At 34.8% G+C, this 10,075-nt stretch overlaps 1 non-coding gene across 1 annotated transcript; it reads right to left on the bottom strand.

The window, feature by feature from the left end:
- Nucleotides 1-9,251: 9,251 nt before the first annotated feature.
- On the bottom strand, nt 9,252-9,382 carry LOC141415267 (small nucleolar RNA SNORA36 family). The gene has a single exon (XR_012440258.1). It is a non-coding gene; the product is annotated as a small nucleolar RNA SNORA36 family (small nucleolar RNA).
- Nucleotides 9,383-10,075: the final 693 nt, after the last annotated feature.

Here is a 10,075-nt window from a genome sequence, read left to right as displayed (position 1 = left end):
AAGCAAGAGGTCAACACAAGAAGGGGATCAGGAACCAGTGTAAAGATCAGTTAGAGATGAATCAACCTGGGTTGTAACACATTTGTACATGAAAGCAATGCTAGGAATCTTTTTGTATAGCTGTCCTTATCTCAACTAGCAAAAATGCTATGTCTTTCTTATTATTGCTTATTTCTTCTCTTCAATAGAACTAGAGAAAAGCGCAGAACAGGTTCTGCCTGGAAGGGAGGGGGAGAGAGGGGAAGAGGGTGGAGGTGGGGGCAGGAGGGAGAAATGACCCAAACAATGTATGCACATGTGAATAAAAGAATAATAAAAAATAAAAAACTAATAAAATAGCACAATGATGAACAATTTAGTTTAGCTGCAGATTTACAAAATTGTTAGTGGTATGTTGTTCATCTTATACTCTACACAAAATGGGGAGGGATTATAGTTTACAAAGATATACTGAAACATTTTAATTCTCTTCTTATGGTGATGAATCATTCTCTGTTTTATATTTTAAAGTCCCTTTTAATTCTGAGAATTTGATTTCTTTTAACAAATCAGAAGATTAAAAGAGACTTTTTGGTTGAAAGTTGTATACTGAAATTCTGGAATTTAGAACAAATTATTTTTTGGTTTTTCACATATTACAGCCCAGTAAAGAACAATGAATAATCTCATTTGCTAGTGATTCATGTGCCTTTGGAGAAATCCTTTGTCTAAGCCCTGTATGCTCAGACATGATTCAAACGCAAGACGTGCCTTTTCCCTCCCTCCCTCCCTTCCTCCCTCCTTTCCTTCTCAATTCTCTTTCTTCAAAAGTTTTCTTTGATTTCCTGTCATGTTCTCCCTTTTTGAAACACTATTCTTTTTATAAAATACTCCATATAGCTGCCATCTGCTTCCCTATCTACTTTTTTGTAATGTTCCTGATTGAAAGTGTTTTTGCGTGGAATCATACTTTTAGAAATAAAGAAGACTTCATCATAATTTCTCCATAGTAGTGTAAGATTTATTACTCTCAACTTTTATTATACATTTTACTCTCCCCTTTTCCTTATTCAACTTATGAGGTCATCTATAGTAAGGATTTTATATTTTGTCTCAGAATTATTACCCCCTTCAGCATTCAATATTTATCTGAGGAATGCAGGATTCATGTTTATTTCAAACATCTCTCTTCTGGATATCTTGCTCTACTTTGTTGTACTTTTATAAGAACTAGGAAAATTTAACCTTATTTCTGAACCTACTTCTCAATTTTTTTCATTATGTTTGTTTGAAAAATTATTGCTAATTTGTTAACCTAATGCACATTTGTATTTATATATTTTTTAAAAAGTTTACAATGCTGTCTATATTTTGCTTCATTAAATTATCCTTATCAATCACCATAATTCTTATTTTCAGAAAATTAAATTCATTTTTATGTTAAGTGATTTTCTTAAGCAAGCAGATTATAAGACTTTGGGTCCTAACCTAGTACTACCAGGCACATAATAAATACTTGTAGAACAGAAATGAAAGGTAATGTTTTGCCCATAAACTTTACAACTCTTATCTACTTTCTATCACTTTTCTTCCTTCCTTCCTACCTTTTGCCTTTTCCTTTTTTAACTGAGCACAGCTATATGCAACATGTTAAGTTAACTCTGGATTATATAATGAATTTAAAACATGGTCACAGTTCACATGAGCCTGACAACTTGGTTGGGGCCACACAGAAGTCACACATTAAAAAGTTAGATAAAAATGAAACATCATTTTTCTTAAATCTTATAGGCAAGAACTACAAAGGAAGAAATTCAAGAAAGTAGAAATGTTGCCTAGTATCATAGTTAATGTTTAAAAAGCTAAAATATATAGTCATGTTACAAATAGGTTCATGAAAAAGTAGTTTGCATATTCATAATTTAGAGTATTGATTGAAATAAAAAATAATGGGAAAGTTTAATTTCCTTAAGTAGAATATTTATTTTCTATGTTAGACATTAACGATATGACACGATACTAAGTGACATTTAGGTTTATGTGTTGTTGATGAGAAAACTAAAAATTTACTCTGTATAATTTGCTAGTTAATTTTTTGCATACTAGGCAATGCTGTGTTTTAATAATATAAAATATTGACAATAAATCAGATATTAATTAGTATTTTAATATATGAATATGCAATTCAGGAATGTAAGACTATTTAATAGGGAAGATGCTTCTAAAACAATCAATTTATGCCTGTGTTCTCATTTCTTATGTCTTTAAAATGTATATGCACACATTTCATCCTAGTTTTATTTATGCTGAAGTCCAGATCACCAAATTAGTGGGAAAAAAATTCTAAATTTATTGTATAGAATATATTAAAAACTTAAAACACAACCTTCTCAAGTTATCACTGGACAAGATTAGAATAAGGAGGTCAGATGTAACAATACTCAGGAATATGTGAGAATGGATTTTATTTAAATTAGTGAATCCCTAAAAATGGATTCACTTGAATTACTTTTTATCACAACTCATTTCTGAGTGTGGGTTATAAGAGGTAAGATGTGTTTAATTATGTGAATCAAACATTTTAAAGTATTGATACATAGACTCAATACTCTTTTTTAAATCCTTTTTCACATGTCTGACTTTTATCTTATCTTTCAATAGAAACCAAAAAAGTATGTTGTTTTGTATTAAATGTTTGAGATGATTACTTATGATTCAATATTCTTTAATTCTCTATGTTTTATAAAATTGCTGGGCCCACAGCCATAAAAGAATTTTCACTTTTGGAAATTATATGATTTGACAAAACATGCCTGCTTCATCTGATGCAGTAAAACATGTCTGCCTCATCTGGAGAAATAAAATCTACTCATACGGAACTGCTTCTTCTGAGCTCCACTGGCAAGACTGTCTATTAGATATTCATCTTGCTGATGGAATATTTAGTTCTTTACTTCCCTCTGACTTTAACACTATGGCAAGATGCAGATTAGTAGCTCTGTCTCTGACATATGGGGACCTATTCAACAGATTGTGCTGTGGCTTTGTAGTTGAAAAGGAGGCAGGCAAGAGATGAAAATAAATGCACCATGACTTCTGGTTGCATCATACTCTACATTTCCAAAAGAGTGTTACACAAACAAAGTGAAAGCAGAAGCAGCATATTGTAACTGAAAGAATGTGGGTTTTGGAGATAGGTCTGACTCTGACCTACACTAACCCTTTAGATTTTGTTTCTTTATCTGCAAATTGTTGCTAGATCTATCTGTCAGAGTGTTAATCAGAATTAATAGGTAAAGTTTATAATTTGCCCCATAGTGAGCTGGTACATTGTAGCAATTTAACGAATGATAGCAATTTATATTTGAGTTCTATCATAAACAGTTGCTCAAATGTTTATTACTTTTCCTGAATATAAGAACTTAGAGAATTAATTTTATTTATTTAGGAATATTTATTGGACAACTACTATCCAATAAATAAATGCCTCAGGTTCTAGGCATTTAGGATACATCAGTGAATAAAACAGACAAAATTTCCTGCTCTTGTTGGCCTTCCATAGAAAGGGCAGACAGAAGATAAACAATAAACATGAAAACTAAATAAAACATAGGATATGTGCAGGTGGTAAGCAGAAGCAAAAGGTATAAGGGAAAGGAGAGGGCTATGAGAAGGTTGTAATGCTAAGTTGAGTGGTTTGGGTAGAGCTCATTGACAAATTAAGATTTAAGCAAGCACTTAATGGAGAGGAGAGAGTAAGCTCTGATTTATAATTTAAATGGGTCACTCTGATCATTGGGAAGCAGTTGACGAGGAGAATAAAATATAATGTCAGGAGGTAGAAAGCTGAGAGTGGAGTAGGTCTGGGGGATCATATCAGGTATTTGGCTTTTGAAATATTGAGATGAGGTATTAATTAGATATTTAAGTAGAGATGTTGATGATACAAATACATATACAAGTTCAGAAATTTTGGAGAGACATTTGCATTAGAGATACAAATTGGGGGAGGGGAGGAATGACCTGAAGATCTAGAGACAATAGCAGCAATGATGGGTTAGAGGGTGATATAAGTTGATGATCTGAGAGGCAAAGATATGGAGTTTTAGGAGGGAGGAAGAGAGAGTGCTTGAACGCTGCCAAGAGGAAAGTGAAAGACTCAGTGTTGGGGAGCTGGAGGAAGACAAACCAGACTCCTGAGAAGACCGTAGGAGGAAGCAGGGTCCTTACAGACTACCACCTTCCTTTGGTCTAGTAGGGTACTGTTCAGCAGGAGGCAGACACAGTTGGGAAGAGATTTATGAGGCTGAAATAAAAGAATGATGGCAGCAGGTCACTGGGGCTGTTGGAGGTCATGAAAAAACTGAGCATGCCTATGGTTAAGAGTGGACCCGAGAGAAGCTGAGGCTGGCGTACTTGGACCAAGCACTCCCAGCAGCCTATAAAATCTGTCCCGGTCTATGCTTTCTTCCTGCATCTGCTTCCATTCTGCCTTGCACTTTAAGTCACCAGGTGAATTTATAAAGTAAGATGACATTATGTTATTAAAAATGGCATAGAATGCTTAGAGTAATGAACACTCTTTCCAAGACCCACATTCTGCACAGTTTCTTTGAGTGAGATACCTGTCATGGAGGAGTTCCCTTCATCACTGTTCCTATTAGCATTCAGTAATGACCACCCACACCTCAGCCAATAAGACGGGAACCTTCATGCTCAAAAGCATTTTTGTCTGTCTCATTTCCCACATTCACATCCTCTTCTTTCTGAACATCCTACTAAGATCAAGAAGACAAGATCAAAGCCCTGGACACCTAGCTGGAGCTGAAGGGGGAATCCTCTCCCCAGTTTTTGGGGTTGCTATTGAGTGTCCAAACTTGGCCAGAGGCTAATGGCACTTTTTAAATAATAATTTCTTATACATTGCTTCATTGATAGATATGTAGCTGATGTTATTGTTACATTTTGTAATATGTTGTTTTTTATTGCTGTTTACATAATTTTTGTAAATATACCATATACATTTTATAAATATACCATACATATTTGTATCCACTGTGAATGTTGAGCACAGGTTCTGTAATTAAAAGTTAATTATTTGTTAATAATTATCTAATAATACACCTAGTATGGTCATTACAAAATTATAGTCCTATTTTTATTTTTGTGTACTTCTGTCAGTTTCTAAAAGAGGTGCAATAAAAATTTCCATATAATTCAAGCCTTGCTAAACCCTATTGGGACACAACTTTTCTTATTGGATATTTTGTTGCCATATTATCAGTGAGTAAAGGTTTATGGTCATTAAAATTTCTTAGTGTATATTATCTTTTATCTTTTTTCAATGTGAAATTTCCCTTTTTGTCACAATGAGTTTTTGTCCTTTCTGTTTTGAAATTAACACTGCCACTCTTGATTTAAATTTAATACATTTTATTATTTTGTAGGAATATCTTGATATTTACATTATTTTAAAATAGTTTATATTTTCAAGACAATAATTAAATATGGAATGCATTCTTGGCACATTGATTAAATATGAGTCTAAATAACAAGTGAGCTTGAGTTTTCTCAACAGCAAAATCCAATACAAAACAATACAAAAAAAGTCTAAGTTTTTTTCCTTTGCAGGAGATAAACATCAGGATGGATACACTGAGCAATATATGTATAAGATAAATTTAATATGGTATATATTGCAATGGACTCAATTTTAACAAACTGTATTCAGAATTTATTAATACATCCTCCTATTAACAAAATCTGACATCCTATTATCAGCTCAGTTATTCCAATGAGTCCAGAAAACATTGGACTGTATAGGATTGTCTATAAGTAACTACCTTCTAGTTCTATGGTACTCAAACTATATCAGTAGACTGACTTTATACCAGTTGAAATGTATTTAACAGAGAATCTTGATGATATCAGGTATTTGATAATTATAAAACTTCTATTTCTAACTTGCTTTAAATATGTGTAGCTAAGTCAATTAAAAAATTTTTTTCTTCTATTTTTCTTTGTAGTTAGTTTAAAGAATGTGTTTGAAGAATTGTTTTGGCAGTGCTAGGATTTTGAACTCAGGGCCTTGCACTTGCGAGGTAGGCACTCTACCACTTGGGCCAACCCTACGAATGCATTTGAAATGTTAGCAGCAAACAATGGAGAAATAAATAAGCTGAAAAGGGAGTTTCGTAGGAGATAATATACTTAAACTTGGTTGCAGCAAGGTTAACATTTTCTTCTATGAGAAAACCATGAAAAGCAAGTGTCTACTCTTGAATTTGAAATAGTTTCTCTATACAGAGAGTGAACATAGCTAAATATATTCAGGCAGTTATAAACTATGTTTGATCTTCAAAGTTCTAACTTTCTCTCTCTCTCTCTCTCTCTGGAGCTGAAATTGGCCTTGTGCTTGCTAGGTTGGCGCTCTACCACTTGAGCCACTCCACTGGTTTTAAATTTCTTTAGATATCATACCTTATACCCTTATAGGAATAGTTTTATATGTGATTGCAGAGATTCTGTGATGTAAGACTATACTTATAAAGCAATAGGTGAATTACTTTGCCTTGATAACAAAGCCCTAGTTTTCTTTGATCTGAGTTGGTATGTTTCTACTTTGCATAGCCATTTTTCCATGGAAAAATTTATGTTGATATGGCTCAGAAGAGACCCTCCTAGTGTCAGATTTAAAAGCTAAGTCTTTGGAGCTAAGTGGCTCTACTGAGAACTACTTAACATGAGCTTATTCCTGTTACTCAGGCTTTCTATGACTTAGTTTCCTCATCTGAAAACCGGAAACAATAAAAGAGTTTGTCTCAAAGATTAATTATGTTTAGGAAGTTCCTGGCACATTGTAGGAGTGTTTTAATAAATAACTGGTTTTCATAGTGGTTAATAACTGTGGTCACATTGTTGCAGTCGGGAAGACCCTCCTGTTTATTTTTCACCTTTCCTCTATCTATGTATCAGTGAATTTTATTAAAAATTATGATAGGACCAGAATGGATACTGGGGAGTAAGCGGAGCTACTGGAGTTTAAAGATGAATTGCAGAGCTAAAATAAAAGCAATTTTTAACTCTAAATATATTTGTACAATTCAGTCATTGCTAGAGATTTGCTATGTAAGATATATTTGGGAATAATAAAATCCTAAGAATTAAAAGTTTCTTTCTTGGGAGGGGGTGGGGGCAGGGGGGAGAAATGACCCAAGCATTGTATGCACATATGAATAATGAAAAAAAAAAGTTTCTTTCTTTTAAAAAATGAAATTTTTTTAGTCTTGAGTTTTGGTTTGTCTGGCATTTCTCAGAAATAGAGTCTCAAAATACAAAGTGATATGAAATAAATTAGCTGACTGCTTTAGGCCTTGGATATCTAGTGATACCAATTTAATAATATATACCACTTTATTTTATCCTAATCACATCATAATTTAGGTGCTTAATAATATGGACTTGATTCACCTGAATGGCCACTGTTTAGGAGGAAACCATTCACTCAGATCTATTTGCTGAGAACAATGGGGACTACAGTGTAAAACTATAGAACTGGGACACTGTAGAAACTGCCTGGATGTGCCTCCCCTAGTACTTGGGTCCTGGTTGCTTCTCTGCTCTGTCACATTCTAAACTTTGTGTGGTGGTTTTATCAACTGCTGAACTTTGGTCTGTGGAAAACGGGAAAGGCACCAGGGAGATGTGCTTGCTCACAGGGAGGCTGGTTTTCTGTTAGTCCTTTGCCCCTCTTGCTTGCTGGTTTGGCACTTGGCCAAAGAGAAAGCAATCTTGAACAATTTCTCAGTTATCATTCTTTTCATTACTTGAATCACATTAGTCCTCTGTGGTTTGGCCTAGCTTAGCCTTTTGATGAGTTGTAGCAAGTTAGGCACACTACGGGTGACAAGCTAAATCAGAATATCAAAAAATCAATTCCAACTTATAAAACCAGCCCAAAGGACAATTACTTAAAATGAAAAAAAAAATTGAGTTAGGAAGAAATACGCACTGACCATGACATTTAGCAGGAATGGGCAGTTGACACTTCTATGCCCTCCCTCATGGGAAGGCCAACCCTGGAAACACCAAGTTTGCCTCATCTCTGCTTTACCCTGCAGTTGCTCAGCCCCAAATCCTTGGAATCATCCTTGTCTCATCTTGTGCTTTCATTCCCCACTTCCATATCCTTCAGCCAATGATACTGGTTCTACCTTCAAAACAAAATTTCCAAGCCATACTACCCCCTCCACCATCATTGTCTCCTTCCTTGAATTAGGGCAGTAGACCCCTTAGGGAGCTTTCTTTTTCAGCCTTGTTCTTCCTACTGTCTTCTCTCAATAGAGAAGCAAGAATGATCCTGTGAAGGCATTTTGTGATTCTTCTGCTCAAACACCTCCAGTGGCTCCCACCTCCTTCCCTGGCTTACAAGGTCCTGGATATGCAGCCTCTGGTAACTGTTGGATCTCACTGCTTGCTGTTGTACAACATTTTCCTCACTGTGGTCCAGCCATACTGGTTTTCTTACTTCTCCTCCAACAATCTAGCAGTTTCCCACCATAGCAAGTGTTCTTTTTGATCTCTCTGGGTGGAAAGATTTTCCCAGATATGCTCAGTGCCTTTCCTTCTCTTCCTGCAGACCTCTGCTCATTTATAGCTTTTTCTTTTTCTTTTTTTTTTTTTGCTCTCTAAAGTGATTTAAAAAGAAGACTTTTCTAAACCTATACTCAGGTTCTCCTTTCTAACTCGTTTATAAGTTTGTCACATATGTTTTTGGATTTTAGAACTTCAGAATTTGAACCAATATTTGAGTATTTGCTGAATGTAATGCAAAGATTATTTTATCCTTTTTAAATCTTGTACCTATTTATGAATTTTGGTTGTGCCTGCTTTAAAAACAACTGATATTTTATTGATTCTTATTTGGCTTTTATCTTTTGTGATTTCTCAGTATTATTCTTCACACTAATATAGAAGTCACATTGGTCTTATTCTGTTATACTTACATACTTCTGTGGTGTATAATCTCCAACAGAAAGTGACACTTGATCGCTAGATGGCTTTTGCTTGTTCTGTATTAGCTAAGCACCTTGAAAGCCTAAACACAGTAAATCATGGATCTAAAAGGTTTGAGTCTTCTTCCTAGCATACAGTGGGGGAAACTTGAGCAAAGAAGTATAGAGAATCTTCTTTTGACATTTGTTTTCCTTTTCTTTTTGTGCTGCTGGGGATGGAACCCAGGGCTTTGCATATGCTAGGTGAGCGTTCTATCAGCATGTATACTGGGAGGTAAAGGAATACAGTAATATTTCTATCTAATCGTCTTCCTTAGCCAATTTCAGTGCTCCAAAGTTTAATTAACAGAACATGGAATCTGCCCCAAGCTGAATTCAACTCTTTGAAATTGACTTTGTTTTGGTATAAGAAACATTGTAGTGATAAAGAATGATGATGTTTTAAATGAAGCTAAATCTTATTCCATTCAGTTCCCAATAGCTAAAAGTTGACCTGGTTTCTAAAATATTGCTGATCTGAAGAACTTTATGCCATTATGATATTCATTGGGCTTTGGTCTTTGGGAAAGATATAGTGAAGAAAGGGACTAGGAAATTTGTAATTCAATTGGTTCTTTTTTTTCTTCCTTCTTTAAAAAGAAAGTTTTTGGCAATACTGGAGTTTGGACTTAGGGCTATGCACTTGCTAAGCTGACACTCTACTACTTGAGCCATGTCCCCCAGCCCTTTCTGCTTTTTAGTTATTTTTCAGATAGAGATCCACATTTTTGCCCAGGGCTGGCCTTGGACTATAATCCTTCTTCTTACACTTCCTCTGTAACTGGGATTAGAGGTGGACACTACAAACCTAGCTTATTTGTTGAGATGAGTGTCTCACTAACTTTTTTCCCAGGATGGCCTTGAACTATGATCCTCCCAATCTCTGCCTCCTGTGTAGCTACCCCACCTACCTCAATTTCTTCTTTCTTTTTCTTTTTGTGTTTTATTAGCATATATTATTTGTACAGGGGATATCATTGTGACATTTACATATGTGTTTACAAAATATCTTAATTAGATCCAACTCCTCCATCATTCTCCCT

This window comes from Castor canadensis, chromosome 12 (assembly GCF_047511655.1).
Source record: "Castor canadensis chromosome 12, mCasCan1.hap1v2, whole genome shotgun sequence".
NCBI lineage: Eukaryota > Metazoa > Chordata > Mammalia > Rodentia > Castoridae > Castor > Castor canadensis.
This window is presented reverse-complemented; position numbering and strand designations above follow the sequence as displayed.